At 44.5% G+C, this 25,577-nt stretch overlaps 1 long non-coding RNA gene across 1 annotated transcript in view; it reads left to right on the forward strand.

Annotated features, from left to right (window-relative positions):
• The first annotated feature begins 5,455 nt into the window (after nt 1-5,455).
• LOC137524526 (uncharacterized) overlaps nt 5,456-25,577 on the forward strand; it is a 63,799-nt gene continuing 43,677 nt past the window's right edge. Inside the window, exon 1 of the long non-coding RNA XR_011022722.1 lies at nt 5,456-5,628. This is a non-coding gene — a long non-coding RNA (uncharacterized lncRNA). The remainder of the gene's footprint in view (nt 5,629-25,577) is intronic.

The following is a 25,577-nucleotide window of genomic DNA, read 5'->3' on the forward strand; positions in this document are numbered from 1 at the left end:
ACAGTTAAGTGACAAGACAATATACTCTTTAAAGAGACTCTGAAGCGAGAATAAATCTCGCTTCAGAGCTCATAAATAGCAGGGGCACGTGTGCCCCTGCTAAAACGCCGCTATCCCGCGGCTAAACGGGGGTCCCTTCACCCCCAACCCACCCCCCGCAAAAGTGTGTCGTAGAAAAAGTCGCTGGCTGTCTCTTCCTGGAGGCAGGGCTAACGGCTGCAGCCCTGCCTCCAGTCGCGTCTGTCAGCGGCGCATCGCCGCCTCTCCCCCGCCCCTCTCAGTGAAGGAAGACTGAGAGGGGCGGGGGAGAGGCGGAGATACGCGCTGACAGACGCGCGTGGGGCAGGGCTGCGGCGGTTAGCCCTGCCCCAACCAGGAAGCGCTCCCCCGGTGTATCGAGGGGGATTTGGGGGTGAAGGGACCCCCGTTAAGCCGCGCTATAGCGGCGTTTTAGCAGGGGCACACATGCCCCTGCTATTTATGAGGTCTGAAGCGAGATTTATTCTCGCTTCAGACTCTCTTTAAGGCACTGCAGAAGATGTCAGTGCTAAATAAATACTACATCATAATTCACAGTACAGCCTTGCAGGCAGATACTGTGAGCATCCAGACTGACAAAAAGAAAATACACACACAGCCATGCTGTCAGTGAGTAGCACAAGAACAAGTTGCTGCAGCCTGTGGCTAGTGGGGGAGACTGAGGGGGAGACAGTCTGCTGGGCTGAGCTGACAGCCCGACTCCTACCACCGCTGTGTCCTGCTGGAGCTAATTAGTTCTTCTCACCTCCTCTGTCCATTGATCCCCTCTGTAAAATCATCTTTCCTGCTCTCAAGCCATCCTCTCCTCTGGACTCCTCCCAGCGTCTGATTCTTTCTCAGACGCTAGAGGTAGAAGCCTGGAGGAGAGGATGTCTACAGGCTCCGGAGACCAAGCGGAGGAGGTGAGTTCGTGGCACACCACAAAAACATTCGGGGCACGTGCTTCAAACCTTTTGGGCTAGCGACGCCCCTGGATGGCACTACAGTACCGAAGATACACCTAGTCTCCTTGATGAGATGAGAGGGGTCCATTGTGTCACTTCCTGTGGCCAAAACGATCATGTTTGTAGAAGCGTATTGCTAAAATACGCTTCCACGCATGCGCGATGTGTAAAACTTGTGGTGGGCATTTTAACACACGCATCCCCATAGACTTACATGTTTTCCGGTCCGCTGCATGTCTCTGCAGGTTGACGCAGAACTGCGTGGTAACACAGGTTTGCCCTAGCACCGCAGATGCGGCGAAAATGTTACTTCCTTCACATCGCACTGCGTCTGTAAAAAGGAGCTCATAGCTTTTCATTGCCCTACGGTGGGGCCACACTGCAGCAGTGTGAAAGGCCTGCTCTCCTCTTGGGCACCGAGCATGGGGGACTCCACATCATTTTGTTTCATTTTTATATTAGTGTAAATCAGGTGTATTTGCCAGGGATCCTTATACTGTACAGCAATATTCTGGCTGTTAAATTGGCAGAAATTTTGTGAAGACAAAAATTAACACAAATGTACGCCATTATCGCAAAAAAAAATTTGTAGCGAGCACAAAAGGCTTAATTTGCCGCAAATTCGGCATGAAATATTTGCTCACGCATCCCTAGTAATTACTACAACCTATCCAAAACCTAAAGGTTATAGAGGGCGTTGCCCACCCAATCATGTTAACGGAATTTCCCTATGAGGTTTTCCGCTGGGTCAACTCAAGTAGGCCTGCACCAAAACCAGCAACTCAGTCACACATCTCAATCACACAACTCAATAAATACATCTAGAATAAGCACACCAAAAAAAAAAAAAAAAAAAAAAATGTATCTAGAAATGCTAACTTTAACTTAAAGAGAACCCATGGTGGGGTTCTGACAACAGATCCCCCCTAAGCCCCCCCCCCCCCTGCGCTCTGCTATCCCCCATAAATCACAGCCACGCTGTGCAGGCTGTGTTTACCTCTGTAGTGTCAGTCTCGCCGCTCCCCCCCGTCTCCTGCATAGCTCCGGTCCCTGCCCGCGTCCCTTCCCTCCAATCAGTGGGGAAGGGACGCGGGCGAGGACCAGAGCTATGCAGGAGGCGGGGGGAGCGCCGAGACTGACAGTACATAGGTAAACACAGCCCGCTGCGACACGCTGCGTGTCGGCAGCGCAGCTGTGATTTATGGGGGATAGAGCGCAGGGGGGGCTTAGGGGGGATCTGGATAGCAACATAGGCTGGGCAGTATAGGCAGACCCAGCCTCTGTATGTGGATAGGATTGTCAGAACCCCACCTCAGGTTCTCTTTAAATGTGAAAAAGCAGATGAAAAAAAAAAGTTTTTTGCAATAAGTGTGAAACTTGCCTCACACTCCTATCTGATAGTTCCTCTGAAGTTTTGTGGAATGATTACATTTTATTATACACATGAAAACAAAAGTAATTAGGCTGAAATTGTTTGCTGTTAATTTTCATATACACAGCTGCTAAGGCCTGGAACACATAGGCCTCGATTCATAGAAGTGCTGTCGGTAAGGTAAATCCGTGCGGGGAAACTCCGCTGTCGGTATTTCAGCCTTCTGGGTGGTCATTCATAAAAATGTTTCTATTTGTTATAGGAGTGCGGAGATATCCCGCTGTAGGCTAGCGTTAGGCTGTCGGGAGACATGCGGAAACAGGAGAAGCAGGCCGAGTCCCTCCGTGCAGTGTTCTCTCTGCTGCTGCTTGGGAGGTCTGTCCCATTCACTGCAATGTATTCCGCACGCTTCTCGCCACATCAGAGGTAGCGGTAATCCCCGTCTGCATACCGCTTCCTCTAATCTTTATGAATTGACATTTGTTACTTTTGTTAAGATAATCACCGCGCAAGGCGGTGATTTATCACTCTGCTCGCGAATGTCGGCTTTTCATGCGGAAAAAGCCTTTATGAATACAGATTTTGCTATGTGGTCGGTAAAGTGAGCTGTTTTTAGCATTTCCGCATGTGGGAATGCTTTATGAATCGAGGCCATAGCAGTGCTTGTCTAAGCTCTTGTAAATTTGAAAAGCTCTTCAGAAGAAGATGCTTTGCACTGTGTTTTTATTATGTGCGTTTTGCAAACGCTGATAGTGTTGCATATTATGCCAAAACACACATAATGAAAGTCTATGGTAACGCAGATGCATAGCGTTTTTTGTGCGTTTTGATTACAGAATAAAGATCTCTGATGTGTTGCCGCTTCCTGTTGTCTTCCTAGTGATTTGCATAAATTTATATAAAAAAAAAAAAGAGCATATAAAACACATTCATTTTACATTCATTAAAACGCATGCAAAACAGAAAAAATGCATCTGCGTAAATAAACCGCGAAACACCAAAAAAGGCAGTAAAAACGCAATATAAAATCGCAAACTCACCATCCTAAAGCGCTACTTTTTCACACTATGTCCTATCTGAACTCAGCCTAAGGCTCTATTCTATATTATAAACGTCACAAATACCAGCAAACTGCTGTGCGCTCCCTGTGCATGACAATATGGATGGAGCTTGGACAGTTCATAGGGTGCTGTGCAACCTAGGCTAGATCACACTGGGGAGTTTCTGGGGACCTTTATTAGCACTTAGCTGACCACCAGCGATCAGCAAAGCACCGTGACAAATATATCCCTATGAGATCATTTTCACTGCACACTGAAGTGTTTGTAATTTGCATAAATCATAAACATGCTGCATGTAGCATTTTGTGGCTATCGGAATGTGAATCTCATTCTGTTAAATGGAAAAGTTGGCAAAAAATCTGCAAAATGACCTTCCCCCAAAAGCAGCTCTGCTGATCCCGAGTTGCCTGTAACTGGGAGAATGAATGTGGTTTTGAATAACATGTAGATTAAAAAAAATAATAAATTGCTCATTATGTACCAAACAAATGGCAGCAGGGTCACTATACCACACAATGGGCATGATTCACAAATTTTACCTGTTTTCACCTTATCTAGGTTACATTTTTAAGCTCCCAAAGAGCAAAAATATAATATAATTAAAAGGTAAGAAAAGTAACACTGAAATGAAGATAATCAGGGACAACTTAAGGTACCCATACACTACAACGATTTCCCGTCCAAATACATCAGATTCGATCACTGTGATCAAATCTGCTGTGAAATCGTTAACGCACATGTTGACTGATCGATCTCTACCTGAATCGGTTGATTTTGGGTGGAAATCGATTAATTCAGTCGATCTGTTCAGGCAGAAAACATGTAAGGGCTTGTTTCCACTGTTGCGACGCGATTTCGCCGGCATTCCGACTTTTGTAAAAACGCATGCGGATGCGTTTCCGCATGCGTTTTTACCCGCGATTTCGCATGGCAGGGTGCCATGCGAAATTAACCATGACACTGCCAGGGCAAAATAAAAGTGAAAAAGGTGCGAAATCGCACGCGAAATCGCGGGTAAAAACGCATGTAACAAACGCATGCGTTTTTACTATTAAATACATTAGCGGCGATTCGCATGCATTCCACTCGCAGGCGAATTCGTTGGCTCTTTTGTGCGTTTTTTTACCGCTGAAAAAAACGCACCTCAACAACGCTACAGTGGAAACAGGCCCATCCAATTGCATTACATGTGCGAATCTGCATGCGTTGGACGCATGCAGATTCGCGATAGTGGAAACGAGCCCTAACTTGATCACCAACAGGTCAGGAGCACGTAGTTAGCAATGTTCGATACGGCGACGACCGACGCAGCAATACATCACCTGTCTGAAGCGGGTCCCCACTGTCTCTCACTTCTTCACTCACGGCGTCTTCTCCGTCTTCTCTTCACTTCCTGTGCTGTGAGAAACTGAAGTTTAAACTGTAAGCTCTACTGTTTGAACTTGCTGCTTGTCACAGGACAGAACAGGAAGTGAAGCGGAGATGGAAGAGTACGCTGGAAGAAATTAGAGACTGCGGGGACCAGGGGAATCGCAGCGGCGGGCAGGTAATGTATTGCTGCAGGCCAGGGGAGCACACGGGGGCGTAAGGCAAGCGGCAGTTCCACAGGTTGTGAATCAATTTCATGCTGAAATCGATTCAAAATCTGTGTGCAGTGTATGGGCAGCCTTACTTTGAGTGATTATTTTGCTTGTAAATGTGCTAAAAGGTTATTTTTTATCAATTAGGTGATAAGTCATTTATGAGAAGTTTTGTGAATAGCGCTTATTATACTTTGTTGCACAAAAGTGACTTCAATTTCTTCATGTGTAAAAAGGTGACTTTGCACAGTAATGGCAACTGCTACATGTCTAGATTTTCTCATGTTCACTCCTATGGACACTGCCTGTAAGAAACATGCTGGTTTCTTACCTTTCTTCTCTCTCTTGCTGACTTGTAGTTGCTATAATGCAATGACTCCGCCCCACACCTCAGCTGCAAGCAGTAGCACATTCTGACTGAACACCAGTTTCTAGTTGCCTCCACTCAGTGCAGTCATTTCCACATGCCCTCTCTCTGGTCTCAGAGGGGCCTCCACACAGTGCAATCCTTTCCACATGCCCTCTCTCTGGTCTCAGAAGAGTCTCCACACAGTGCAATCCTTTCCACATGTCTCTCTCTGATCTCAGAGGGGCCTTCACTGCAGGTGGGGAGCAGGCTGTGTACACTACAGGTGAGTCTAATGATGTGTCAGTAAGTGGGCGTGGTTTCCAGCTACAAAGAAGCTTCTGAATGCTATGCAGTATGGATGGTCGGAAATTCTGATTTCTAACGAAATCCTAATTTCAGCAGATGCTTATTACCCATACTGCAACATTCCAGCAGATTGCCGATTTCCTCAGAAAGGGCTCTATTCTCAAAGACTTCCCGCATGCGGTAAAGTGCATGCGGGAAGTTACCGACTGAAACACCGCCACATTGAAATTCTCAAAATGTTCCGCATGTTTTTTCCGCATGCGGAAAAAGTGTGGTAAAAGTGTGGGATTCATGCGGAAAAATTTCCGCAAAAGTCTATTTTCCGCAATAAAAGATCAATTCTCAAAAATGTTCAGGTGCATCATTTTGTCGTTAATTACCAATTTTTTTATCACCTACAAGTAGTAGGTGATATATTCCGCATCCCATTGACTTTAATGAAGTCTGGAGGCTTAAGGGCTGTGCTTGCTGGACTTTTAGTGCTCGTTTCCACTATTGCGGTGCAGAATCGCCTGGATTCCACCGCTGATGAAATAGCATGCGGATGTGAATTTTTTTCACGTTTTTTGCGTGCGTGAGGGTACATGCGAATTTAACCATGTCACTGCCTGTTTGAAGTTACATTGGTACCTATGCGAATTTGCATGAAAATTCGCATGAAAATTCGCATACCATAGCCGCAGACGAATTCCCTATTAAGTACATTAGCGGCGATTCGCATGCATTCCACTCGCAGGCGAATTCTGTGGCTCTTTTGTGCGTTTTTTCACCACTGAAAAAAAACGCACCTCAACAACGCTACAGTGGAAACAGGCCCACCCACTTGCATTACATGTGCGAATCTGCATGCGTTGGACGCATGCAGATTCGCGATAGTGGAAACGAGCCCCCACTTTTTTTTTTAAAACACTTTTTCATGCGACCTTTTTACCGCATGATTCCCGCATGAATAATGGCTGTTTCCGCATCTTTTTTTCCGCATGCGGCAAACATGCGGAAAATGTTAGAGAATGCTGAAAAAATGCGGAGTTTACCGCTGGCGGAAATATAGCGGTAAAATTTTGTGGAAAAATGTGGTCTTTGAGAATAGAGCCCAATGTGTTGAATTTTTGATATTTTGTTAATAAAGTTAGGTAATTCAAAAAAGGTTGTTTATGGAATCCATAATACCGTCTGACTCAGAAATACTCAGTAGTATTGGACCAATCAGAAAATGCACAATTTTACAGCAGAAATGGATAAACCACAGAAATTTTAAACCAATCACAAGACTCGGAAAAACTCGGTAGTAGCTGAGTCTTAGGGCCCATTTCCACTATCGCGAATTCGCATGCGTTTTCGCATGCAAATTCGCATAGCAATACAAGTGAATGGGACTGTTTCCACTTGTCAGGATTCCTGTGCGTTTTTCTGTGCAGAAAAAATTCGGATGGCAGAGCCATCAGAATTCGCATACCGCATACCGCTATACGAATCGCATACAATGCATTTAATAGGAAATTCGCATGTGGTTTGGGTATGCGAATTTTCGTGCGAATTCGCATAGAAACAATGGAAAAAGCACACCAGCACTGCCATGGTTAAATTCGCATACATTATCATCCATGCGACTTCGCATGCGACTTCGCATGAAAATTCGCATACACCCGCATGCGAAATTCGCATCCGTATGCGAATTTTTACCGCGGCGATTCGCACCGCACAAGTGGAAATGCAGCCTTATAGTTGGTCTAAAATTACTGCAGTAATCTGATTTCCTCAGAAAAATTCTGCACTCTCTGATTGGTCCAATGCTTTCGAGCTCTGTGATTGGCCTGATATTTCTAACTTCCGTTAATGTGGTATTCTGAAGGATTTCTGAGTGCCGATTCGTCATTCTGCTAGAATTTTCCGACCATCCCTACTGGGCAGAGGTCACACTTGTCTGTTTTCATGCATGTTTTCTGCACAGAAAAACACATTTAAACTGAGGTTTCATGTTAATCAATAGGCTGGATGACATTAGAATGCGTTTTTCGGTACTTATCCGTTAGCCGGGCGCATCCGGCAGGTGGCGACAAAACTCCACCAGAGTTACATCTTTCCCTACTATCCATAGCGGCCTGGAGGGGAAATAGTAATTAGCGCCACCTGCCGGATGCGCCCGGCTAACGGATAAGTACCTTTTTTTTCATGTGCAAAAAAACCCCTTGACATCCTGCAGCATAATTCTGCACATTGCTTGTGTTTTTTTTCTGTCAATTACATTAGTTGCTGTTAAAAAAACTGCATGTTTTCCTGCATACAGATGCGCATGTTGTGCAGAAAATGCATGCAGGAAACTGACAAGTGTGACCCCTGCCTCAGGCTACGTAATGGCAGTTCTGTAGTGCGGCTTGCTGCACTGCAATGCACTACATGTGGCATGTGCCACATTTGCAGTGTGGCGGGTGCGTTGCGTTATAAAAGGTACACTGCGTGTATTGCATTACCGTAAAACGTGTTAAAAGTGAAGCATACTCTTCATTAACTGTATGCTTCATTGTATGTGACACTATGCGTGGTTAACATGCGGTGCTGCTTTTCCATTCCATTCCATTGCGTTCCTTCTGTCACGCAATGTAACTCCCAATGTGATCCTAGCCTTAGCTGCACATACATTTGAGATAAAAATCTTTGCAAACTGAGGAATCAATCTGCTGCATAGGTTTGTCAGGAAGTTTTCAAATGTAAAAATCTGCTGTGCCTACCCACCAATACTTCACTGCAACAATACTTTCTATGGATTTGCAATAATTAACACAGTTTTACCATGTTCTTTTGGGCACACAGCAGTATAGTGTTAGTAAAGTGTAATAGGTACTTTTCCATTAGCCGGGAGCATCCACTAGGTGGCGTTAATTACTATTCCCCCTCCAGGCCGCCATGGATAGTAGGGAAAGATGTAATTCTGGTGGAGTTTTATCGCCACCTAGTGGATGCGCCCGGCTAACGGAAAAGTACCGTTTAATATGTAAAGGCATCCACTGCGAAGCAAAAGAAGTGGTTGGCCCTGATCTTGATTGTTTTCCAGCTCAGAGTAGGAGCACACTAGGCAGAAACGCTAGCATTGCGTAAAACGCTAGCGTTAACGCACATAATGTAAGTCATTGGGCCTTTGTTTGCATTCTGCAATGTGCATTTTTGAAACGCAGAACTTGCTGCAAATTTTTCCAAAACGCATCTAAAACGCACATAATGGATGTCTATGGTGATGCAGAGGTTTTGTATAAGTTTGATGTATTTCCGCTTCCTGTTTTCCTAGTGATGAGCCAGAGAAGACATCGAAAATGTGTGCTTATACTGACCACATTCCCCAAAATTTGCATAAAACGCATATCAAAATGCACAAAGTCGCAACAAAACCACACTTGCAAATCATGTGTGTAATGCAAACGCAGTAAAACATAAGCAAAACGCATGTGCGGAACGCAAATGCACTCAAAACACGCTTCATTATGACAAAAAACACAAACGCATGTGCAGAAAAACGCAACCTTTCACGCACTAGCGTGTTCCCGACCTCAGTCCTTTGCACCTGCAATCACTCAAACTAGAGATGGTGCATTACCCAGGTATCGGAACACCATCATCAATACACCATGTATTCCACTATCCCAGCACTAGCTGTGTCTAGTGATTGGTCTCTCCATGCACAACCCCCCTCCTCCCCTCAGCACACACAAGGCTGTAATACGCGGTATCTTTTTGGCTTAGTTGTGTTGCAATGTTATCGCCATGCAACTGACTTGGTTTGAAAGGAACCTAAAGAAGCTACCATATTTACTTTTAAACAATACCAGCTGCCCAGTAGCCCTGCTAATCATTCTGGCATCAGCAGTGTCTGAAGCACACATCTGAAACAAGCATGCAGCTAATCTCGTCAGACTGTTGTCAGAAAGGCCCAGTGCAGCACACCAAAACCGCTAGCAGATCCACAAAACGCTAGCAGATTTCAGAGATTTGGCCCAGTGCACTGGGCGCTGAGCGGATCGTTCAGAAACAGCCTTATCAGTCCGCCGACAGCGCGTACACACGCGCTACTGTCGTCTAAAAGACCGCCCAGCGGGAGGGTCCGGCGGACCCGTCGTTCCCTCTTGTAGTGCGTGTGTACGTACCTTAACATTGCACATGCGAGAATTGTTGCTCATCTGGGATCGGGGGAAACGATATTGTGCAGACACGACCCTAGCCTTGAGGCTAATTATGTGTTCCGTTGCTATGGAGGGGGGCGGAGAAACAACGATCAGTAGATGATGGAGCGGCTTCAATCGGTCGCCGGGGAGTGAAAATAGCATTGCGATTGGTAATGCTTGGGCATCAGGGGTTGTTAAATATCTGACAAATTGGATCCTTAACAACCCCTGATGCTCGAGCAAGATCAATTGCTGGCTGCTGTACACACATAACGATCATCGGCTGAAATGGTCATTATCGGATGTGTATTTATAGCTAATGGGGCAGGGGATCAGCATGACAGCCAGGCAATTTGAATAGTTTAAAATGAAATAAATATGGCAGCCTCCATATCCCTTTCATGTCAGTTGTCCTTTAAAGTGAACCCGAAGTGAGAGTTATATGGAGGCTGCCATACTTATTTCCTTTTGAAGCTGGGAAGTCACTAGGCAGAAACGCTAGCGTTGCGTAAAACGCAACGTTTATGCGTATAATGTTACTCCTGCACTGTCGGTTAACCCCCTTGGCGGTATGAAAAATACCGCCAGGGGGCAGCGCAGCAGTTTTTTTTTAATTATTTTTTTTTAAAATCATGTAGCGAGCCGAGGGCTCGCTACATGATAGCCGCTGCTCAGCGGCATCCCCCCAGCCCCGCCGATCGCCTCCGGCGATAGGCGATCAGGAAATCCCGTTCAAAGAACGGGATTTCCTGGAGGGCTTCCCCTGTCGCCATGGCGACGGGGCGGAATGACGTCACCGACGTCAGCGACGTCGGGACGTCATTGGGAGACCCGATCCACCCCTCGGCGCTGCCTGGCACTGATTGGCCAGGCAGCGCTCGGGGTCTGGGGGGGGGGGGCGCGCGCCGCACCGGATAGCGGCGATCGGGCGCGCGGCGGCGGCGATCGGGGTGCTGACGCAGCTAGCAAAGTGCTAGCTGCGTCCAGCAAAAAAAAAATTAAGTAAATCGGCCCAGCAGGGCCTGAGCGGCACCCTCCGGCGGCTTACCCCGTGTCACACACGGGGTTACCGCTAAGGAGGTTAATGGAGGTTGAGAGCGGAGTATCACTTTAAACTTGTTACTCAATGGGCCGCATAACAAAAAAGCATGGTATGCGTTTTGTAATATGCTTTTTTTAAAAACGCTGGTTTTTTTTTGCATATTTTTCAAAAATGCACATAATTAAAGTCAATGGGGACGCAGTATAATGAGTTTTGTATGCGTTTTCCATGCATTTTTATATGCATTTTTAAAGGAAAAACTGTTTTCTGATGTATTTCCGCTTCCTGTTGTCTTCCTAGTTATTAGTAATAGAAAAACGCATGCAAAATGCATATGCGTTTTGTATATGCAAACCACAAACGCATAAAAACGCATGCAAAACGCAAACGCTCTTCAAAAGCATTAATAGCGCACAAGGCAGAAAATGCAACCTTTCACGCACTGACAAGCGTGCACCCAGCCTCAACAATACCTGGCAGCCCTGCTGATCTATTTGGCTGCAGTAGTGTCGGAATCACACACATGAAACAAACATACAGCTAATCTCGTCAGCTCTGACAATGTTGTCAGAAACACCTGGGACCATATGCAATTAACGTTTTCTCCTGAGTTTTCTCCCTGGTGATATTTTCGCAACTTGTCATAAAATGCCTTTTAAGTCACCAGGCAGCAAGCAAGAAAACAATCCGAATAAATGTAATATCATTTTTCACCAACTTTTGGGTACTTTTGCCATTGTAAAATGTTTAAAGAGGAGGTGAAAGCTGAAAAAGTTAATTGCATATGGGCCCTGATCTGCATATGCTTGTTCATGGTCTGTGGCTGAGGGCTTGTTTCCACTGTTGCGACGCGATTTTGCCAGCATTCCGACGCTTGTAAAAACGCATGCGGATGCGTTTCCGCATGCGTTTTTACCCGCGATTTCGCGTGCGATTTCGCATGGCAGGGTGCCATGCGAAATTAACCATGACACTGCCAGGGCAAAATAAAATTGAAAAAGGTGCGAAATCGCACACGAAATCGCGGGTAAAAACGCATGGAACAAACGCATGCGTTTTTACTATTAAATACATTAGCGGCGATTCGCATGCATTCCACTGAAAAAATTACCCGCGTCATGCCAAACGCGTCATGCGGACGCGCTTTACGGCTCTTTACGACGGGGAATCCGGAAGAAGATGACGCTTTGCCCGAGGACGACTGGCAGTCGTCTGAAAACGAAACTTAGCGGCGAAGGGAGACCGGAGGGCACCGAAGGACCGGCGCGGGCACAGGACGGCTGCAGGAGGCTTGGGAAAGCCCCCAGGTAAGTGAATTATTTTTTTCACGCCAGTTAAGGTTCCCTTTAAGGACCAGGCACTTTTTTTCCATTCAGACCACTGCAGCTTTCACGGTTTATTGCTCACTCATACAACCTACCACCTAAATGAATTTTGGCTCCTTTTCTTGTCACTAATACAGCTTTCTTTTGGTGCTATTTGATTGCTGCTGCGACTTTTACTTTTTATTATATTCATCAAAAAAGACATGAATTTTGGCAAAAAAATGATTTTTTTAACTTTCTGTGCTGACATTTTTCAAATGAAGTGAAATTTCTGTATACATGCAGTGCGAAAAATGTGGACAAACATGTTTTTGATTAAAAAAAACCCATTCAGTGTATATTTTTGGTTTGGGTAAAAGTTATAGCGTTTACAAACTATGGTGCAAAAAGTGAATTTTCCCATTTTCAAGCATATATGACTTTTCTGACCCCCTGTCATGTTTCATGAGGGGCTAGAATTCCAGGATAGTATAAATACCCCCCAAATGACCTCATTTTGGAAAGAAGACATCCCAAAGTATTCACTGAGAGGCATAGTGAGTTCATAGAAGATATTATTTTTTGTCACAAGTAAGCGAAAAATGACACTTTGTGACAAAAAAAAAAAGTTTCCATTTCTTCTAACTTGCGACAAAAAAAAATGAAATCTGCCACGGACTCACCATGCCCCTCTCTGAATACCTTGAAGTGTCTACTTTCCAAAATGGGGTCATTTGTGGGGTGTGTTTACTGTCCTCGCTTTTTGAGGGTGCTAATTTGTAAGCACCCCTGTAAAGCCTAAAGGTGCTCATTGGACTTTGGGCCCCTTAGCGCACCTAGGCTGCAAAACAGTGCCACACGTGGTATTGCCGTACTCAGTAGAAGTAGTATAAAGGGGTTTGGGGTGTATTTTTACACATACCGATGCTGGGTGGGAGAAATATCTCTGTTAATGACAATTGTTTGATTTTTTTTTTTTTTTACACACAATTGTCCATTTACAGAGATCTTTCTCCCACTCAGCATGGGTATGTGTAAAAATACACCCCAAAACACATTATACTACTTCTCCTGAGTACGGCGATACCACATGTGTGGCACTTTTTTGCACCCTAACTGCGCTAAGGGGCCCAAAGTCCAATGAGTACCTTTAGGATTTCACAGGTCACTTTGAGAAATTTCGTTTCATGACTACTCCTCACGGTTTAGGGCCCCTAAAATACCAGGACAGTATAGGAACCCCATTAATGACCCCATTTTAGAAAGAAGACACCCCAAGGTATTCCGTTAGGAGTATGGTGAGTTCATAGAAGTATTTTTTTTTTTTGTCACAAGTTAGCGGAAATTGATTTTAATTGGTTTTTTTTTCACAAAGTGTCATTTTCCGCTAACTTGTGACAAAAAATAAAATCTTCTATGAACTCACCATACTCCTAACGGAATACCTTTGGGTGTCTTCTTTCTAGAATGGGGTCATTTGTGGGGTTCCTATACTGCCCTGGCATTTTAGGGGCCCTAAACCGTGAGGAGTAGTCTTGAAACCAAATGTCGCAAAATGACCTGTGAAATCCTAAAGGTACTCATTGAACTTTGGGCCCCTTAGCGTACTTAGCGTGTAGAAAAGTGCCACACATGTGGTACCGCTGTACTCAGGAGAAGTAGTATAATGTGTTTTGGGGTGTATTGTTACACATACCGATGCTGGGTTGGAGAAATATCTCTGTAAATAAAAAATTGTTTTTTTTTTTTTTTTTTTACACACAATTGTCCATTTACAGAGAGATTTCTCCCACCCAGCATGGGTATGTGTAAAAATACACCCCAAAACACATTATACTACTTCTCCTGAGTACGGCGATACCACATGTGTGACACTTTTTTTGCAGCCTAGGTGCGCTAAGGGGCCCAACGTCCTATTCACAGGTCATTTTGAGGCATTTGTTTTCTAGACTACTCCTCACGGTTTAGGGCCCCTAAAATTCCAGAGCAGTATAGGAACCCCACAAGTGACCCCATTTTAGAAAGAAGACACCCCAAGGTATTCCATTAGGTGCATGGCGAGTTCATAGAAGATTTTATTTTTTGTCACAAGTTAGTGAAAAATGACACTTTGTGAAAAAAAAAAACAATAAAAATCAATTTAAAAACTTTTGACAAAAAATAAGATCTTCTTCTATGAACTCGTCATACACCTAACAGAATACATTGGGATGTCTTTTTTCTAAAATGGGGTCACTTGTGGGGTTCCTATACCGCCCTGGCATTATACGGGCCCAAAACCGTGAGTAGTCTGGAAACCAAATGTCTCAATGACTGTTCAGGGGTATAAGCATCTGCAAATTTTGATGACAGGTGGTGTATGAGGGGGCGAATTTTGTGGAACCGGTCATAAGCAGGGTGGCCTTTTAGATGACAGGTTGTATTGGGCCTGATCTGATGGATAGGAGTGCTAGGGGGGGTGACAGGAGGTGATTGATGGGTGTCTCAGGGGGTGGTTAGAGGGGAAAATAGATGCAATCAATGCACTGGTGAGGTGATCGGAAGGGGGTCTGAGGGGGATCTGAGGGTTTGGCCGAGTGATCAGGAGCCCACACGGGGCAAATTAGGGCCTGATCTGATGGGTAGGTGTGCTAAGGGGTGACAGGGGGTGATTGATGGGTGTCTCAAGGTGTGATTAGAGGGGGGAATAGATGCAAGCAATGCACTGGCGAGGTGATCAGGGCTGGGGTCTGAGGGCGTTCTGAGGGTGTGGGCGGGTGATTGAGTGCCCTAGGGGCAGATAGGGGTCTAATCTGATGGATAGCAGTGACAGGGGGTGATTGATGGGTAATTAGTGGGTGTTTGGAGGAGAGAACAGATGTAAACCATGCACTTGGGAGGTGATCTGATGTCAAATCTGCGGGCGATCTATTGGTGTGGGTGATCAGATTGCCCGCAAGGGGCAGGTTAGGGGCTGATTGATGGGTGGCAGTGCCAGGGGGTGATTGATGGGTGACAGTGCCAGGGGGTCATTGATGGGTGGCAGTGACAGGGGGTGATTGATGGGTGATTGACAGGTGATTGACAGGTGATCAGTGGGTTATTACAGGGAAGAATAGATGTAACTAATGCACTGGCGAATTGATAAGGGGGGGTCTGAGGGCAATCTGAGCGTGTAGGCGGGTGATTGGGTGCCCGCAAGGGTCTGATCTGATGGGTAACAGTGACAGGTAGTGATAGGGGGTGATTGATGGGTGATTGATGGGTAATTAGTGGGTGTTTAGGGTAGAGAACAGATGTAAACACTGCACTTGGGAGGTGATCTGACGTCGGATCTGCGGGCGATCTATTGGTGTGGGTGGGTGATCAGATTGCCCGCAAGGGGCAGGTTAGGGGCTGATTGATGGGTTGCAGTGACAGGGGGTGATTGATGGGTGATTGACAGGTGGTCAGGGGGATAGAGGTATACAGTACACAGGGGGGGGGGGGGTGATCAGGAGTCCCCAGGGGGCAGTTTAGGGTTAAAAAAAAATAGCGTTGACAGATAGTGACAGGGAGTGATTGATGGGTGATTAGGGGGGTGATTGGGTGTAAACAGGGGTCTGGGGGGTGGGCAGGGGGGGGGGTCTGAGGGGTGCTGTGGGCGATCTGGGGCAGGGGGAGGAGATCAGTGTGCTTGGGTGCAGACTAGGGTGGCTGCAGCCTGCCCTGGTGGTCCCTCGGACACTGGGACCACCAGGGCAGGAGGCAGCCTGTATAATACACTTTGTAAACATTACAAAGTGTATTATACACTTTGTATGCGGCGATCGTGGGGTTAACATCCCGCCGGCGCTTCCTTATGGCCGGCAGGATGTTGCGGTGGGTGAGCGGAGTCAGGCGCCGGCGGAGGATCGCGTCACGAATGACGCGATCTCTCCGCCCATGCCCCTAAAAGGACCGCCGCCTCTGTGGGTGAGCTGGTCCTTGTGGGGTCCGCTTCCCGGCCGCCTCTGTGCGTTAGGTGGTCGGGAAGTGGTTAATTGTCACCACTTGGCTTCCGTATCTAATTTCCTTCCTAGCCTAGGTTCCTATACTGCAGAATCTAGCATCTGATCATTTCCATCTCATGCTAGAAGTCCCACCAGTTGCAGGTCCATGCATGGACATGGTGTCTATAACGGTTTTTGCAGAAGAATTCTTAGAAATATAGTTTCTTTTTTTTTCAACATCATCTATTTTCCTTCCCAGGAATAAAGGATATTTGTTTTTCCAAGTATTAGAGAAATGTTAGTGGTTGCACAAACTGCAGATCCGGATGGGAATGGAGAGGGAAGATGGGAAGCCAGACTGCCAGCAGGAGGAAGCTAGCCACCTGTAATTCATGGCAGAAGGTACTTTCCATTCATATGTTGCAAATACTAATTTCTTTTGAAAATGTATTTTTATTTCACATTTTTATATCATACAAACCAACAGTGCATTAGTGCAGAAAATCCCACTTGCCTTTTACCTTGCTGGAGTCAGGCCTGATTTTTCTAGGTTTATGATCTATCCCAGATCAGTCAATGTCTGCACCACTACCAGTAATTGGTTTTGTAAAGTCAGTACTTCCTGTAAGAATACGAAGTTGTTGTCGAGGTAAAGGATCAATATTATACATTACAGAGAACCCAAACCAGATCTAAAAGTTAAAAAAAAAAAAAAAAAAAAGTTGCCTGATCTGAAGGGGGGAGTGTGGTTTGACGGATAAGCACCCATTGTCCCCTCTTCCCACCGCTCCTATGCCCTGGAATCCTGTAGTTTCATTTTGGGGTCACAATGCGGGAGAAGCAGCTTCTGTGCTCCCCTCTGAGAGTACAGCGCTGATTGACGTTAAGGGGGCGGGGGAGAGGTGGGAGCAAGCAGAGGAGAGCCAGTTAGAAGGCTTTAATAGGCAGGGAAGGGTCGTTGCTGCTATTCTTCAGTGGGACACCCTGTCCTCATTAGTTTGCCAACATTCTGCATTTCTGTGAATTCCAGGGGGGCTAGTGGGGCGCAGGGGGCACGGAGAGTGGTGAGCACGGTACATAGAGGCATGTCCTGCAGATGGGAACATGCAGAGGCGGCCTTTGGGGGTTGCAAGTGGGGCGATCGCCCCAGGCCCCGCACATGAAGAGGGCCCTGCATGTCATGCCCGCCATACCATGCTCATTTTGGTAGTGGTGAAGGAAAGGTCTACAGAAGTCTGTTTGTGTTCTGAGCAGTGTGTCATTTACAAATACTCAGATTTTCCTATTTTGTTTTACGCACCTTATATTTTGCACCAACCCCCCTTTCATTGCTTAGGTTTTCGTCTTCAGCATGCTTTACTGTACTATGCCGTTTGCATTTTTGTAATGAATTTCTGCACTGACATGAAGTTTGCCAAATGTCAGATTAAGGTAATGTGCAAGAGCCTCAGCCTGAGGGTCCCAGGGGCATTTAGGTCAGTCAAGCATGGACTGGAGCTAGAGGGGGCTCAGGCTGGAGCTTCCAGACTGGCTGGGGATTGGTGCTAGGTTTTATGGGGAGCTAGGGATAGGTAGAGGCTGGCTGGGGAGCTAGGGATAGGTACAGTTTGATTACATTATGTATTGTAATTGTTCCTGTATTGGTTGGCTTAGGGGCCTTTAACAAGTTTTTAAACAATAAGGCATACTGCTTTAGAGGTGGACAAGCCCGTGACTGTGGTGGTATGGTACATGGCCTTCACTTATGCCTCTAGGCCCCACATATGACACTCGACCCAGGACCCACGTAGTCTAAGGCCGGCTCTGGGAACATGCCTCAATGTCCCTTTTTTAGATTTTAAACTGCCTTGTGTACACTTTAAGGCAGCGGCATAGCAATAGCCATAGCAACTGCTATGGGGTCCTGGAGATCAGGGGCCCAGATGGTACTAGATGTGTTCACTGTTAACTGTGTTGTGTTGCTCCCCCCTCTGACTTTTTGTCTCAGTGCTCACAAACTATACACAGTGTGTACTACATAAGAATGTAAATTAACTCATATCCATAGGGTAGGGGCAGGTAACATTGCTCAAGAGTGCCTAGATATGATGGTTCCACATAAAGTTTGCTATGGAGGCCTATAATGACTAGCTACGCCACTGCTTTAAGGGCCATTTGCAATTCACTTCTCCTAAGTTTTCTCCCAGGTAATATTTTTTTCACATCTTATCAATCAAATGCATTTTAAGCTACGGCCACCAGCAAGCAAGAAAATACTCAGAATAACTTTAACAGTACTTTTCAAGAAACTTTTAGTACTTTTTCAATAAGCGTTTACTTAAAACTTATTTTAAACTGAAGATAAAAGAAAATGCTAGGAGACAAAGCAAATTGCACATGGGCTGATTTGTGATGCCATCAGTTTTTATACAATGAAAATGTCATATTAGATTTGACGATCTATAGGCCTGTCCAGTAGCAAGTACCTTTTCTTCCTCATGTACATCCACAGTGGATTTGATTATATTAAATAACTCATCAATGTTGTCAGGTGTTATTCTGAGTCTGTGTTCACACTAGGGCCAAAATGGGACTGGTTTCTGAAACCGAGACCAAAGGGACACATGGTTGGATCCCATGTTATGTTTTGAGATGCATTCAGAAAAAAACGTTTTTACTGTATTCATTGTTTCTGTTGCAGTGGCAGAACTCAGTGTTGTCCTGCACAGCTTTTCTGTGTGGACTATTGGGACATAATCAGGGCCGGCCCTAGACTTTTTGCCGCCTGAGGCAAATTTTTAAAAAATTGCCACCGCCGCCGCCCCCTCCCTCCCTCTCCCTCCCTTCTGGGGGCCGCCGAGCTGGAGGGGTAGCTGGCAGGACGGGGGTATTGGGCCAGCGGCAGGGAGGGGGGTTGGACCCCCCCCTCCCTCGCCTGGGTCCCCCGTCCTCCGCTCCCCTCCAGCCTTAACTAGAAGCAGCCGTATGTGTAAGAGGCACGGGCGGGGAGGACACTCACCTCTTCCCAGCGTGCGCTCCACTGACGTCACTTCCTGCAGCGTTGCAGGAAGTGACGTCAGTGGAGCGCACGCTGGAACGAGGAAGAGGTGAGTCCTCCCCGCCCGTGCCTCTTACACATAGCGGCTGCTTCTATTTAAGGCTGGAGAGGAGCGGAGGACAGGGGACCCAGGCGAGGGAGGGGGGGGTCCAACCCCCCTCCCTGCCGCTGGCCCAATACCCCCGTCCTGCCAGCTACCCCTCCAGCTCGGCGGCCGGCTCCCCGCACCCACGGACGGGCGGGTGCCGCCCCTGGAAATTTGCCGCCTGAGGCAAAAGTTTCACCCCGCCTCATGAGCGGGCCGGCCCTGGACATAATACTCCTTTACCTCCCCCTCTTATGTATTCCCCTCTAGTGCTTCACTCTATTAATCCCGCAACTGTAGTGAGAAGAAAATGGATGTTGTCATAGTTATTTCCTTTTAAACAATATTAGTTACCTGGCCCTGCTGGTCTATTTGGCTGCAGTAGTGTCTGAAACAAGCATGCAGCTAATCTTGCCAGATTTGACAATATCAGAAACACCTGAATTACTGCCTGCTTGTTCAGGGTCTATGGCTAAAAGTATTAGAGGCAGAGGATCAGCAGGACTGTCTGGCAACTTGTATAAAAGGAAGTACATATGGCAGCCTCCATATCCCTCTCATTACAGCTGTCCTTTAAACAATGCACATTGCCTGGCAGTCCTGTTGATCCTCTGCCTCTAATACTTTTAGTCATAGACCCTGAAAGAGCATGCAGCAAATCCGGTGTTTCTAACATTATTGTTAGATCTGACCTGATTAGCTGCATGCTTGTTTCTGGTGTTATTCAGACACTACTGCCGCCAAATACATCAGCAGGGCTGCCAGGCAACTGGTATTGTTTACAAGAAAATAAATATGGCAGCCTCCATATTCTTCTCACATCAGTTGTCCTTTAAGGTAGCCATACACAATTAAAAAAAAAAAATTCTGATCAATTTTAACCAATGTACCATACACTTATGATCATTTTTTTCCTAGAAAATGTCAAGCAAACAATCAAAGACCAATTTCAGTTTTTATATTTTATATCTGATTTTTTTTCACTACATGTGACAAGATTTTTATATGTCAGAAATGGCAAAATCTATAGTTTTTTTTTTTTTTCTCTGGATTGGAAAAAGGTTTCTTTTCAATTTCTTATACAATCGATTTGTTTTTATTGCAAAGCGGGATTGTTTTGATTGATTCACAGTGGTCTGTTGCATAACGCAAGTGTAATGACTGTGAACTGCAGTGGAGACTGGCCCTAGACTTTCAGGCCTGGAACCCACTAGAGAGATTTTGTGAGCGTTTAGTGAGCGATTCAAACTGCTAGCGATTTCCCTAAATGCTCAGCTAATGTTAATGGATGGGCCAAATTCCACTGGAGCGATTGCGATTACCAAAACGCAGGACATGCAGCGTTTTTACCGTTTAGCGTTAGCGTTTCTGCAATGTAAAGTATATAAACGCTGGCCTAATCGCTCATCAAAACCTATACAGAGCGCTTTTGCTAGCGTTTTGAAGTTACTGCTCACTGTAAAATAAAATTAACCACTTGAGGACCACAGTGGAAAACCCCCCTAAAGACCAGGCAAATTTTTGAGAAAATGGCCACTGCAGCTTTGAGGCCAAGCACACAACACAGCACACAAGTGGTTCCCCCCTCCTTTTCTCCCCACCAACAGAGCTCTCTGTTGGTGGGGTCAGATTGCCCCCGAATGTTTGTATTTCAATAAATGTTTGTTTTTTAAATTTGCTAATTTTTTTTATCTGTTTATATTCCCCCCCCCCCCTCTCCCTCCCTTTCCCCGCTGGCCAATCCATGTGATCAGCTGTTATAGGCTTTAGGCTATGACAGCCGATCACTGCTGACAGTCAGGAGGGGAAAGCCGTGTCACACGGCTGTCCCCAGTACAGCGCTGCTGCTGATTGCAGCGCTGTGTGTAAAGATGGTGGTCTCGCCGTCTAACAGTCTCCCGAGCGGTGCTCCGCCTCTCAAGCAGGAGATGTGTGCTCAGCCTGCGCGCTATGTCCTGCAAATCCCAGCCCCAGGACTTGAAGCCAGTTGGAGTTAGGCAGTCCTGGGGCTGCCGCCGCGACAACGCCCATTGGCGTGGGGCGGTCTTTAAGTAGTTAATTGAAAGGACCAATCAGAATTAAAATCGCTACACAACCGCTGGCAAACAGAATACACTTTTTAAAATCGCTGCCAAAAACGCTCATGAAATCGCTTACAAAACGCTTAACAAAAACGCACATTTTGTAGTGGGTTCCAGGCCTAATGCAAAGCCTGCAGGCAGGGAGTTAGAATAACGTGATCACTTATAACGTAGTACTGTGAACAGGCCTATAGAATTGTATGGGCAGTGAGATGACATGCAGAATTAATTCGCAATGCAACTGATCATCACTGCGAACTTGGGTTTGTGGAGAAACTGTGTGCAGCTGGAAGTTCACTAAGGAAACTCTGATTGCTTGGAACGTATATTTAACTTACGACTGAAGGGAAGGGATTGTGTTTATATACCCCAAGCTATCTTCCCCCAGTGTCGCTTGCAAATTTTCTCATCGAAAATACTATTTTCAATTCCGAGAATTGTCTTCAAAAATGAGAAATATTGATATTGTACCACGAAAAGCGTGAAAACCACAACACTTATTTTTGATGGCATTTTTGCTTGAAAATCAAATTTAAAGGGGCACTATGGTGAGAAATTGTAAAATTTTAAATATGTGCAAACATATACAAATAAGTACATTTTTTTCCAGAGTAAAATGAGCTATAAATTACTTTTCTCCTATGTTGCTGTCACTTACAGTAGGTAGTAGAAATCTGACAGAAGCGACAGGTTTTGGACTAGACTATCTCTTCATAGGGGGTTCTCAGGGATTTATTTTCAAAAGCACTTAGTGAATGGCAATTGCTCTGTCCAACTGCTAAAAAATTGTGTAGCGAGCAGGGAAGCTGGCCAGCATCATTGTTTAAATCCTTTTTTTAGGGAATATCTTTATAAAGAATAAAAGCCATGCTGAGAATCCCCTATAAAGAGATGGACTAGTCCAAAACCTGTCGCTTCTGTCAGATTTCTACTACCTACTGTAAGTGACAGCAACATAGGAGAAAAGAAATTTATGGCTCATTTTACTCTGGGAAAAAATGTACTTCTTATTTGTCTATGTTTGCACATATATTAAATTTTACAATTTTTCGCCACAGTGCCCATTTAACATTATTTTTGCAAAAATACATGCAAAAAGAATATTCCCATTTTAGCTCATTTAGCCCCCATTGACTGAATCTGTGCAAGCATGACACCAGGGACATAACTACAAATTATGGGGCCCCCAGCAAAACTTAGATGGGGTCCACCACCCTTTCCTCTGCCTGGGGCTTCCAACTACTGTGATAAGTATCTAGCTGCATCACACTTCCCACAATCTTAGATCAAAAGGATCTAACAACTTGTTTATCCCCAGAGTCCACCTTAAAGCCTTCCGTCATGCTGCTCCTACACTATGGAACTCCTTGTCACACCCAATCAGGACATCTCCATCTCTGGAAGTCCAAACTGAACACCCTCCTGTTTAGTATGGCGTTTGTGAACACTTGACCATTTACTCTGTTAGGCCTCAGTCACACCTACATTTGAAAATGCAGGCGTTTTGTGTTTTTGTGCGCTTTTTCCCCCCCTCCCGGAGCTCCACTGCGTGCTGTACTTCTGGTAAAAGCGCTTTTCTAAGCACTTCTCCAGAGCGGTTTTATAATTTACTCCCTTACGCAAGTCAGGAAGTGAACTCTTTGGCCCGGAAAAGAATAAATACAACGTATTTATTCTTAAAAACACTCACACAATCACTGCACAAAGCGATTTTGTTAGCGGTTTGCGTTTTTCCTATACCTTCCATTGAGGCAAAATCGCCTCAAAAATGGTACAGGCCCCGTAAACTAACTGCTCAGCTGTGAACTCTCTCTCTCCTAGGGAATCCTTGCACAAGCATTTTTAGGGAGATTTTGAAAATCTCCTGCGCTTGAAAAAAAGGGCAAAAACACCCGTAGTATGAACAAGCCCATACACCCAGTCCACCCTGCAACTATGTATTGACATGCTGACCCATATGCAATTCACTTTTTCTCCTGAGTTTTCTCTTTGGTGATATTTTCACACTGTCTCATAAAATGCCTTTTAAATCACCAGCAAGCAACAAAATACTCAAAATAATTTTGGCAGTACATTTTTATCAACTTTTGGGTACTTTTTCAATTGTGAAATACTGAAAAGTTATTTTAAAGAGAAGATGAAAATGAACTCGTAGGTGATAAGTCGGGAGAAAAAGTTAATTGCATATGGGCCACTGTATCTATGCACTTCAAATCCTATGGGGAAAAAAGCACTTTCGAAATGTTACTGAATTATTCTTAACTTTTTTTTTTAAATTAAATTCAGGTGTGCTGTGTTAATTGAGGAGGCTGGGGGGACGTGGGGGTGGATTGGGGTTAGAAGTGGTTCGAAGCATTATTGGTATCAATTGATTGGCTGTCACACTATTCTTTTGGTTTTGCTAATTTCTGAGTCTCCCACCTGCAATCAGCATGCAGTCAGCGGAGTCGTCCCTCATTTGAATTTGTATATTGGTTCAGCCAGGCAAGTCAGAAGCGGCATCTACCATATTCCTCTCCCTACAAGCTTCTTTTAAATGTCATCTATCTCATTATTGTACAGGTGTGTGAGCTGTTCTATGAATAGTTATGAATTCTATTGGCATCTGGCATAATAAAACTTTATTTTGTTATTTTAGTTTCATGGCCCTTTAATCTAATCAGTGCATATAGACAGCAGGCAGAGATGCAGCCAGGCACGCCTCATCCTCTTCATGTCAGCCAATGTTTAACTTCATGTCCAATTTCAATTCAAACTTCAGCCTGTATTTTTCCCATGCATATTCAACTTAACAACACAGCAAACTGTTCAGGTGAATTTATTGTATTGACCTTTTAATGCTCACTGGGACTGAGATCAAAAGACTTACATCCCAGTTTGAACTAAGCTTTTCCCCGTCCACAGTAGCTATCATTATTTCCATTGTACTATTTTTACTTTAATTCCATAGATTATACAGGAGATAGGCAGCAGCGCTGAGTCTGTCTAAATAGAACACACAGTTTTGTTAGGGATGGATCAAGGTTTCTTTTAATAGGGTGCAGCAGCTCAGTTTCTAATCCTTTATTTTCTTTTCTTATTTTTCTCTAAATATGAAAGCTATCAGACAGTTGTATTACGAATGATTTTAAAACCTCAGTGCAGCCAAAACTTAGCAGAGTTATTAAAGCTTAGAGGATTGATATATATATATATATAAAGGCTGAAGAACATAAGTGATCCTTCGAACATTGACCAAACTATTTTTTTTTTACATATCTGTTATTAGGTGGCACAATTTGTAACTTTCCCCTGGGAAAAACATTTTGGAGTTGCTCAAAGGCTTTTGGTATGAGGATAGGGATTAGCGGAAATTATGCCAATGAGTAACTAAGGATTGTAATTGGCATTTACGCATCGTATTCGTAATGCGAAATTTCAGGGAAAAACATAATCAACTTAATTTGCAATTATTAGCTTTTGTAATTACACATGACTTTACGCGTAATTTATATGTAATTTTGTGCCGACTTTGGCAGTGAGTAGCAAAGCCTCTATACATTCTATTGGTACCAAAATTGCTATTTAAAATCGATTTTCAAAATACAAACAATGTTTTTTAAACTGTCTTTTTTTTTTTTTTAGTTTAAAAACAATTTTTCTTTGCATTTTTATAATTGTTCTTAACATTTTTGATTTTCTCAAAAACTACAAGGTCTTTTTTAAAAAAAAATATTTTTTTGACTTGTACCCACTATTCTCCTTAACATATGTAGCAATTTTGGTAGCAATAGCATGTATGGAGCTTTGCTATTCACGCCAAATTTGACACAAAATTGCACTTAAATTACGTGTAAATTCATACATAATTTTGAATGCTTATACAAAGTCAATGGAAATAAAATTCATAATTAGATATAGGCATAAATGCGAAAATTTACGTGGAATTTCATGTAATCATAATTAGCTGATTACGGTCATCACTGTTGTCCACTGTCCATTGTTGATTGTCCATTCCATTGATGATTTTCTATTGTTCATTAATGATTGCCTATTGTCAATTGTCGATTTGTCCATTGACCATTGATGATTGTTCATTGTCAATTGATGATTGCACATTGATGATTGTCCATTGATGATTGTCGATTGTTCATTGATGATTGTCTATTGAACATTGATGATTGCCCATTATCCATTGTTGATTGTCAATTGTCCATTGATGATTGTCTATTGTCCATTGTCCATTGATGATTGATTGTTCATATTCCATTGATGTTTGTCCATTGACAATTGA

The sequence above is a fragment of the Hyperolius riggenbachi genome, chromosome 7 (genome assembly GCF_040937935.1).
Source record: "Hyperolius riggenbachi isolate aHypRig1 chromosome 7, aHypRig1.pri, whole genome shotgun sequence".
In the NCBI taxonomy this organism is placed as follows: Eukaryota; Metazoa; Chordata; class Amphibia; order Anura; family Hyperoliidae; genus Hyperolius; species Hyperolius riggenbachi.